The sequence below is a fragment of the Conger conger genome, chromosome 2 (genome assembly GCF_963514075.1).
Source record: "Conger conger chromosome 2, fConCon1.1, whole genome shotgun sequence".
Lineage (NCBI taxonomy): Eukaryota > Metazoa > Chordata > Actinopteri > Anguilliformes > Congridae > Conger > Conger conger.
In genome coordinates this window covers 7,150,748-7,161,734 of record NC_083761.1, presented here as the reverse complement: position 1 = coordinate 7,161,734, position 10,987 = coordinate 7,150,748, and positions in this window count along the sequence as shown.

Genomic DNA, 10,987 nt, shown 5'->3' with positions numbered 1-10,987 from the left:
GGGTGGAAAGACAATATGAGATAGAGACTGAAGCTCCCGGGGAGATTATTATTTATAGTATAGATCTTTGGCAGAAAGCAGTCATCTTTCATTTTGGAGTTGCTGCTCATGGGCATGCCTGTTTCCACAGCTCTGGATTACGTTAGGAACCGTGCCAATGTGCTATTTGACGCCATTTACGTTCGCTCTTTACGTTCTAGCGCGGAGACGGATCCTCGGGGCAGCGCGTGCTGCTTTTCGCTTCGGATACGCCGAAGTCATTAGGTTCGGTCGAACTGCTAATTGCGCGTCAATGTGGATTTGACACCTCGTTGATATTTGTTACTTTTGTTTTGTCCTTTGGTACACGAGTGTTGTTGGAGGGCAAACAAGACGAGAAACTTGAGAATGAATTCGGTATTTCTGTAATATGTTATAGAGCCTGATACAATTCATTGATCTTTTTTTGTTTGTTTGTTTATTTGAGGGAATTCCCAGCGGTAGGCATTAGTTAAAATACGTTTAAGTTCCCCTTCTTTACTTACTTAATTACTATTTCACAAACACACACCCAACATGAATTTATTCAATTCATAATAACTTACATTAAACATTCATTTCACATTCGGATTCAATTTCCTGCAACTCCTGCTGCCTTAACATAATGATGCCTTATCTAATTTGTATGTGTGTAAAGCACTTTGTGACTTTGTTTTTGAAAAGTGCTATACAAATAAAGTTCTATTATTATTATTACTATCATTATTATGATGATGATGAAGATGAATATTATTATTATTATTATTATTATTATTGTTGTTGTTGTTGTTGTTGTTGTTGTTGTTGTTTTTGTAGCAGAATAGTGGCCTGGCAGGACCCAGTGACAGAGTATCAGACATTCCACCTCTGACGGTCTGGTGTGTATGCAGGTTTTTGCTGTGACCACTTGCAGTGACTCACTTAGCCAAATAGCTGAGTAGATAATGCTAGTTCCCACATAGATTAGCCCAGTGGCTCTCGACCTCTTTGCCCCCAGGACGCCCTTCAACCTCGGTCTCCCTCGGCAACTACGCATTCCTTCCCGGTGATGTTTTGCGATTGAAGCTTTCGATAAATTCCTCAAGGCCCCTGACTGCTTCCTGTGTCCCCCCCTCCCGTGTCCCCTCCCGAGTTGAGAACCACTGGATTAGACCACGGTTAACATAAGAAACACAACAATAGTCTTCGGCAGACATCCACGGGCTCACCGATACATTTTTTATCTGCAAATGATGTAGTTGAAGGCAGAAGCCAGCGTGTGATTCAGGAAGGTGCACAGGCTGTAGGTGCCTATCTACCCCGGGAAACCGGCTTCCATAAAACAAGCAGAGCAAACGCATATAAATAATAGATGACGGTGATTAATGTGTGCACCCTGTGTGCAGTAATCTCAGGTCTGCAGTGATCAATCTGCGCTGACCGGGTCTCGCTCCACAGCTGCAGGGGATGCTGGGAAGGCTGACTCTCAGTCCGGCCCAGAGTTTCCCCTCTCTCTCTCTCTCTCTCTCTCTCTCCCTCTCTCTCTATGTCTTGCACCTGCGATGGCGATGGCACGTAATTTTTTATCACAGGTTTGCGAAACACAAAGGTGGGCAGTTCTGTTCCCGGAGGGTTGGTGTGCGCGCACTCTCAGAAATAAAGCTACAGTGGTGGTACATTTTTGTTCTTTAGTGTGCAAATTTCTCCCAAATGTACCTGAAAGTATGATAATGTTCTACTTGGGCGCTATTAAGTACCTTTAACAAGCAAAAAAGGTATAGGAATGAATGATTTGTTGCAGGCTAGGGGTACAATTTTATATACCTATAGGTTCCCACCCAACTGAGAAGTGTTTAAAGTACAAATCCTGCTTTGTGGGGTTTACTCAGTGCAGTTATCCAGCTAACTCAGTGATCCTGCTTTGTGGGTTTTACTCAGTGCACTTATCCAGCTAACTCAGTAATCCTGCTTCATGAGTTTTACTCTGTGCAGTTATCCAGCTAACTCAGTAATCCTGCTTCGTGAGTTTTACTCAGTGCAGTTATCCAGCTAACTCAGTAGCCCTGCTTTGTGGGTTTTCCTCAGTGTAGTTATCCAGCTAACTCAGTAATCCTGCTTTGTGAGTTTTACTCAGTGCACTTATCCAGCTAACTCAGTAGCCCTGCTTTGTGGGTTTTCCTCAGTGTAGTTATCCAGCTAACTCAGTAATCCTGCTTCGTGATTCAGCGTCCATGGTCCTGGGTTGGCCTGATTTCCAGCACCAGATCAAGCCCTGCCCCAGCCTGGAGCTCATAGACCTCGGAGCAGCTTAAAGCATTAAACGCAGAAGTTGGCATGAAATTGGGGAACAGATGCCACCCCCCCTTCACTCACCCCTCGTGTAATGGCTGCTACTGTTTGTTACGCTGATAATCTGGCACAGGCCCCGTGAACCCTGAAAACAAAGAGGAGAGGCAGCCTGTTCTTTATATGCCTCGAGATTATATTTAGAAAGGCATAAACAATACGCGGAGAGCAAGCCTACCCTACGTTCCTGAGACGGCTTTTAATGTTGCGGTGTTATTGTTTCCTGTTTTTAAACCGAATGGTGTTTTTTTATTATGTCTTCTCCTTGCGTCATTTCTTGTATTGTTTACATTACATTACATGTCATTTAGCTGACACTGTTATCCAAATTACTTACAGTTGGTTAGACTAAGTAGGGGACAACCCCCCGGAGCAATGCGGGGTTAAGGGCCTTTGCTCAAGGGCCCAACAGCTGTGCAGATCTTATTGTGGCTACACCGGGGATCGAACCACCGACCTCCCGGGTCCCAGTCATGTACGGTTCTTATTCCTTTTTCCTGTTCCTATTTCTCGTCAGTTATTATCATTTATCAACATTATTTTCATCTTTTGTTTTTACCTGCCTGTTGATCTGTCCAGGGTGTATTCCTGCCTCTGGCCCAATGCATGCTGGGATAGGCTCCAGCACCCTCCCCATAACCCTGACCAGGTATAAGTGGGTTAGGTAATGGATGGGTGGATCTTTTTGACATTTGTAGTCTGTTTTTATTATCATTTTCTATATTATTATTACTATCATTTTTCTTATTATTATAATTATTATTATTGCTGTTTTGAATGCACTTTTGTAAGTAGCTCTTGAGAGGAAACATGCAGAGGCGAATGTCTCATTAAAACCGCTGAATGCAGCTGTCTGTCAAACCCAGGCCATCGCGCAGAGCTCTGCCAGGATGAATTTCACAGGAGATACTCTGGTCCGCGTCAGCCCGAATCCTGCTGCCCTCTTCACTTATTTACTCACACTCATCGCTGTCCTTCCCCAAAAAGCACAAAATTTATTAGAGATTAATAACCAGGCATTAGGACAAGAGTGTTATGACACTGATACTGGCCTGGGACAGCCTCTCAGCAGTAGATGAATACATTATATATTATAATGCGTAATGAATTTTGACAGTAGGTGTCATCGAGTCGCGTCGGGTATGCACAGAGGCAAGGTGACAAGCTCATTTTTTTTGCTCAGTCACTGCTCCCTGCCTCACCCAGAATGCACTGGAGGGGTGAGGAGGGGGGGGGGGGGCTTCCTAATTGGGAAACCCTCCGGCAGGGTTCTGCTGATGAATGACCACTTCCTGTGTCTGTGGCAGCTATTGTGTGATGAATGTGGAGCCCCTGGGGGGGGGGGCTCTGCCTTACAGGACGTGTCAGCGGGGACACGGGAGACGGCTGGAGGACTGCAGGGTAGCGCAGGCTAATCCGCGGAGCTTTCCGCCGGCTCTAGGAGCTCAACGGCTCAGATTCCCGGAGCCGGGAAAAACACGCGGTGCACCCGGGGTGAGTCCCCAGCACCGGAGAAAAACGCATCTCTCCTGCACTCTCGGAAATACACGGACAGTGGAGGTACATTGGGGTTCTTCGTAGATCAAAATCTGTCCCAAATCTACCCCTGAAAGTGCAGCGATGTTCTCTTTGGGTACGAATTAGTATCTAACGTTATTCCAAGCAAATTGATTCTATATGGCTGGCTAGGGCTACAATTGTATGTCCCTATGGGGTACCGCCCCAGCGACAAGCATTTTCATACCTTTATTTCTGAGAGTGTATCCCCCACTCATCTCCTCTCCCCCCCATGCTTCAGAATAGGAGGAGGACAGGAGAGAAGCAAAGGAGGATACACCCCAGGGTTCTGCCCAGACCTACTCCTATTCATGGTAAATGGTTGGCATTTATATAGCGCCTTTATCCAAAGCGCTGTACAATTGATGTACAGCGACATGGCTCAGGCAGTAAGAGCAGTCGTCTGGCAGTCAGAGGGTTGCCGGTTCGATCCCCCGCCCGGGCTGTGTCGAAGTGTCCCTGAGCAAGACACCTAACCCCCAAATGCTCCTGACGAGCTGGTCGGGGCCTTGCATGGCAGCCAATCGCCGTCGGTGTGTGAGTGTGTGTATGAATGGGTGAATGAGAAGCATCAATTGTACAGCGCTTTGGATAAAGGCGCTATATATAAGCCTGCCATTTTCCATTTACCATTCTCATTCACCCATTCATACACACACTCACACAACGACGGCGATTGGCTGCCAGGCAAGGCGCCGACCAGCTCGTCAAGAGTATTTAGGGGTTAGGTGACACTTCATCAAAACTAAGGCATCAGTATGTTAAAGCTGCAGAACTACTGCATCACTTTAAACACCTTCAAACCTCCTAAACACCTGTCAAATACCTGCACGTTGTTGAGCAAATTGAAATAATGATATATTCCATGTTCCCTGCCAGGCATGTGCAGAGGGTGTGGCTCCAGATGCCCCAGTTCCTGCCCCTTTTGTCCCAAGTACCCAATGTGTCCCTTTGATTTCACTTAAAAATATATATATTAAAAGTCAAGTTTGGCCAGGTCTCGTGGAGCAGCATAATTGGCTCGCTGCTCCAGAGGGAGGGACTTGGCGGGGTTAGCGGATCGCTGATCCAGAGGGAGGGACTTGGCGGGGTTAGCGGATCGCTGATCCAGAGGGAGGGACTTGGCGGGGTTAGCGGATTGCCGTGCATAACAGCACCCCGGGCGCCGTGGAATCACGGTCACGAGCTATGAGACGAGATGGCTTGTAGAAGACTCTCCTTCGGGCCGCCAAGGAACGGGGTGTGGGCGGTGTATCCCCCAGCTAACTCTAATTGGACTAGATGGGGTACAATTGACTACCAAATTGTGAGAAAAATTGAAAAATCTGAAATAAATGTATAAAAAAAATAATAATAATACCTATATTTGCATTATTATTGTTTCGGGCTTGAGCAACAGCATTTAAACGATGAAAGCTACAGTGCCTTCACAATGACACGAGGAAAGCTCATCAGACCCTACACACCTGCCAGGCCTCTCCGTTCTGCTCCCATAGTTCAGGACGCCTGGGGGACCTCCCTTCTTCACACCTGCACTTCCCCGTCACGACTGCTGTCTGCTCTGGCCCCACGGCGGTGGAACGACCTCCCCGTAGAGGTCAGAAACAGCAGAGGCTCTGACCACCTTCAGCGCAGACTGAAAGCTCCCCTTTCTCCTCCCTACCTCCCTGTCATTTCTAATTAGCCGCGTGTGGTCTCTTTTGCAATTATCGCACTTATGTATTCTTGTTTTTATTATTGTTAGTGTTATATTTGTTGAAACTGCTTCTTGGTCAATGTGTTCTTCTACAAGGGTTCAAGTGGTTATCTCGGTGCTCACTTCTAGCATTTGAAGCTGTACTTCCCTCTAGGGTTTTCAGCACTTCCCTGGTTAAGAGTATGCACTTCATTGCACGTCGCTCTGTAATTAAATGTAAAAAAAATTCCAAGAATACTTTTATAATACAATAATACATCTTTATTTAGATAGCACTTACCTAAACAAAAATTAGATAGTGCTTACAGAGATAAGTCATCATCAAAGATATTTTAATTAAAACAAATTTAAAATGACAAATGTAACAATAAAATATTAAATGAAAGATAAAACAAAATACAATTCAGATGGTAAAAACAGAGAGAGAGAAGACAATCGCCTTAATAGACATGCCAATAATAAACCATAATGTTAATGTGCACGAATACTAAAACTGCCTATGTAGCGTGATTCATGCAAACGGTGCCTAATATCCTAATGGTTCATCTGAATTTCGTTCGATGACTCAGTGGCTAGCTCATGTCCTTGACACCGGTCCAGAGGATTATTGACGATTACACTCTTGAGACACGAGTGCCGTTCCTTCAATTTCTCAGCCGCCAGTCCCGGTCGCGCATTCGGGGTGCCCTGCCGAGCGCCGGTGATGGATGAGCATCAGCGTAAAGTCACCCCAGGAAACGAGACGCCGCAAGCGGATAAGTAGCGTACGGGAACGCGATCTGCTGCAGTCGAACGGCACTCGATTACGAGTCCTGAGCCCTCAGCCTCGTTGGAATCCCCTCTCTCTTTGGTGGAGTTTAAACTCCGGCAGCTTCGGAAATTCCGCATCTACGCCCGGTCTAATAATCGCCCATTATTAGACTAGAGTCTGGATGCACGCCCAGAATATATGAAAGTGTAGGAATTAAGTCGTGTGGACGATGACAATAGTTTATACATCAACGGCGTTTCCTTTTTTCACGCGGAGAGGCGGCTGTTAAATATAAATTGCCCTTCCGCTTATTTGTGAACTTGACTTTGTGCGTATTGATGAATGATGATGTAGAAACTGCAGACTCGTTTTGGGGGTGTCTCTTGACAGGGACGCAACAGTGACAGGTCCCATCCCAGGGCTCTACTGTGGGGCTCTATCCAAATATGCGAAGTAGAAAAAAGAAAAAGATGCTTTTAGATCCAATGGCAAATCAGTCCCTGAGGTGTAATGCAGTGGTTGCACTTCATATTTTTGTGTTAGGTCATATTTCATATTTTCACATTTTCTTGCCGTCTTTCATACAGTTAAATAATTAAATAATGACCCATGCTCAGGTTATTTTACAAAACACCACCGTTACAAAAAACTGTCCAAAAAAAACCCCCCACCCTTCAAAGGGTTAATGAAGAGGAAAGAGCTCCTCCCGATTGGCTCGCCAAGACCTCTTCCGGCAGCAACTTAATTTTCCCAGGAGGTCTCCCGACGAGGTATACAGTGCATTGTAGCAGTCCAAGCAGGTCAGGCCATTAACCTTTCTTAGCTCAGGTTAGGTAAACTCAGGGCATGGTGGACCAAGGACCGGCGCTGTTTTAATAGACTGCAAAGAAACCAGCCGCATAAACAAAGCCGCAGCGTGCTATTAGAAAGCTGGTGATGCCACCCTTATGACTCATCACTTAGTCACACAGTATGTGTGAGCCATACAATATGTCATTGTATTATTTTGGCTGGCAAGCGGACTGCTCACTCCACCCCCAAAGGCAGGGATAACTGCAGCGATGTTCTCAGGTCGGGAGAGGTGACTGTGTAAGCCGAGATCCCACAACTATAGCGCATGCCGTACACAGATGGAAGGTAGCTCTGGTTCAACGTATGTGTAAGGTGCAATTACATAAACAATAATATTGTTTAAATGCTAAACGAACCGCCTATCCAATACACGCAGTATCCAAAATGAATCATCCTTATTTTTCGCCCAACTACCCATCCTATATATGGCAAGCTGGATTCCCACAGTTATGTCATAAATTCTGCATCCATGCTCAGGTTACTGTGCAAAACATCAACGTTTGATCCCACAGCCATAAATGGTGGCCATTGTTTATGTGTCTATGTGTGTATTTATTTCCTTTATTTAGCCCAGTATCTCAGTAACTGAGAACTATTTTCTCTTCTGCAGTTTTGACCTGACAAACACAGAGGGTGGGACTGCATTTGGATTATAGTACACACATAGCATATAGATAGGTAGATCGTTGGATTTATATAGCACTTTTCTGGACGTGCAAAGCGCTTTACAGTGATGAGGAGGAAACTTGCCTCAACCACCACCAATGAGTAGCACCCACCTGGGTGATGCACGGCTGCCATTTTGTGCCAGAATGCTCACCACACACCGGCTGAAGTGGAGAAGGAGAGAACAATGTTTTTGACAATTAAATCAGGGGATGAGTAGGTGGCAGTTTGAAAGAGCCAGATTGGAAATTTGGGCAGAAACTAGGGAACGCCCTACTGAGTCAGGACCTCTATTTAATGTCTCATCCAGAAGATGGCTATAGTAAGTACAGTGCCAACTTGAACCCCGATACAGATGCTGTGGCAGGACCTGAAACAAGCAGTTCATGCTTGAAGCCCTACAAATGTGTCTGACTTAAAGCGGTTCTGCAAAGAAGAGTGGGCTAATATTCTTTGCCAGCAATGTGCATGACTGACATCAAATTATAAGACGCCTTTGGTTGCAATTATGCTCGCTGGAGGTGGTGCAACCAGTTATCAAGTTTAAGGGGGGTAATTACTTTTTAACAGGGGTGATATGGGTGCCTGAAAACTCTTTTCATTAAATAAATGAAATAATATTTTCAAAAATGTGTTTTCTGTTTACTCAGGTTCACTTTGTCAAATATGACATTTTTATCTAAAGATCTGAAACCATCCAGTGTGACAAATATGTAATAATTACATTACATTTTTGCCATTTGGCAGACGCTCTTATCCAGAGCGACGTACAGCTGATTAGACTAAGCAGGAGACAATCCTCCCCTGGAGCAATGCAGGGTTAAGGGCCTTGCTCAAGGGCCCGGACGGCTGTGCGGATCTTACTGTGGCTACACCGGGATTAGAACCACCGACCTTGCGTGTCCCAGTCATTTTACCTTAACCACTACGCTACAGGCCGCCCTTATAATAGAGGAAAATCAGCAAGGGGGGGGGCACTGTACAGCACACACGCACAGAGCTGCACACTGCCAATTTTGCACATTCAACTTGTATGTTTGGTCAATAGAAAAGGACTACAAACGTATTTATCCCCGCTGTACCTGTTTGCCTGCTCTCGGCTCCTGCCTGCCTTATCTGTCCATTCAGCATTAAAGGCTGCCATTTCACTTCATCATGGAGTCTGCGAGCGGTTCTTCAGTCCAGAGCCCTGACACTCACTGCTGGATGGCCTGGGCCTCCGTTGGAGGGTCTGCCATTTAGCTAGTGCCTTCATCCTGGTCGGCCTGGCTCTCTGAGTCTGGCTGAGGGTGTTCCCTGCAAAATGTTTACAGAATGTATTTGTTTTCCGTAAATAAAAAATACAGCCATAGTTCAGGAAAAGGGCGGTATGGGTGGTGCAGTGCGTAGCACTGCCGCCTCACAGCAAGGAGGTTCTGGGTTCGAATCCCGGTCGACCGGGGCCTCTCTGTGCGGAGTTTGCATGTTCTCCTCATGTCTGCGTGCATTTCCTCTGGGTACTCCGGTTTCCTCCCACAGTCCAAAGACATGCAGGTTAGGCTGATTGGAGAGTCTAAATTGACCGTGGGTATGAGTGTGTGAGTAAATGGTGTGTGTGCGATAGACTGGCGACCTGTCCAGGGTGTATTACTGCCTTTCGCCCAATGTATGCTGGGATAGGCTCCAGCCCCCCGGCGACCCTGTTCAGGATAAGCGGGTTAAGATAATGGATGGATAGTTCAGGAAAAGCGTTTGGTTGGCCAACAAGCGAAGGCTCTGACAACGTACGTCATTAGTGTGTGGAAGCAGAACAAGCCCCCCGTGGGGGTTGTTTTAATCATGAATGTTAATTAGTCATCAAGAGATAAAGGCTTTCCGGCAACAGCCGATGGTTGGCCTACCACATGACATGGGATTCAGATTTTACCAAAGCAGACGCGAAATTAAAATGGAGAAAAACTCATTCGTCTGCGCTCTGCTCCCGCTCGCTGACAGAAGGCAAATGATTTATTAAACTGTATCTTGTTGAACCGCACACAGATGCTTTGTTTTGACTCATTTGCGATTTTTGTCCAGTCGCCCGTGATACCACTGATTTATTGTTGAACTGACTCAAGTCCTGCATTTATACACGAAGGGCCAGTTTCGCAGACACAGATAAAGCCTCGTCTTGGACTATTTCGAATGCAGATTATCCATACGGAAACTCTATTTAGTCCAGGACTAAGCGTACTACTATGTGTCTGGGAAACTGGCCCAATAAATCACAAAGCAATTACGTCTACTGGTTCCGAATTTAATCGGGAATGGATAGGAGAAAGAACATACGCGGATGAGCAAACCGCAGACAACCCATTTGTGTTTTATTGCCGTTTTAAAAGCAAAAGCAGTCTGGTGCTACCGTTGTTTAGATTAGTAAGCATCTAAGTAAGTCCTCTCCTCCAGCAAATTACATTACCATCGGAAAAGAAACAGCGCTCAAACACCAGCAACTAGATGACGACGTGCAGTGAGTAGTGTGTAGTGAGTAGTGTCCGCCTGTTATCCGTATCCAGGACGAATGAAAAGGCGACCCAGCTAACGGAAACGTTCTTAGAACGTTCAGTAACGTTATCTTTAGGTTCCAAGAACGTTGCACTGTATCGTTACAAAAATAACGTTCCTGTGACGTTCTAGAAACATGTGACATAAGAATTTTTTTTCTTTTTTGTTACGTTTTTAGAACGTAACAGTTCCCCAGTTGCCCCCAAAAATAACATGTTCAGGTAACCTACAGTATGGTTCATATAACGTCACTGCAACGGCGTGAGAACGTTAAGAAACGTTACATACAAACGTTCTCCCAGAAAACAAAAATATACTGAACGTTCTGGGAACAAAAAAATGTTAGCTGGGAACATCCTTGCAAATCACCTTTCATTTTCGTATCATGTGAATCGCAACAGCGTCATCTTAGTAAATTATATCACAGTATTCATTAGCGAGGCATGCAAAAAAAAAACCGCATGGAACTCTGCCATCAAATACAGGCTTGGTATGTGTGACGTAATCCCCACACGGCGTTTCGTGCCCGGGTTGCATATCGCACAAGTGGGCGTCGGTTTGTGTAAACTAGTGCCACATTCACACCCCTCAGAAGAATA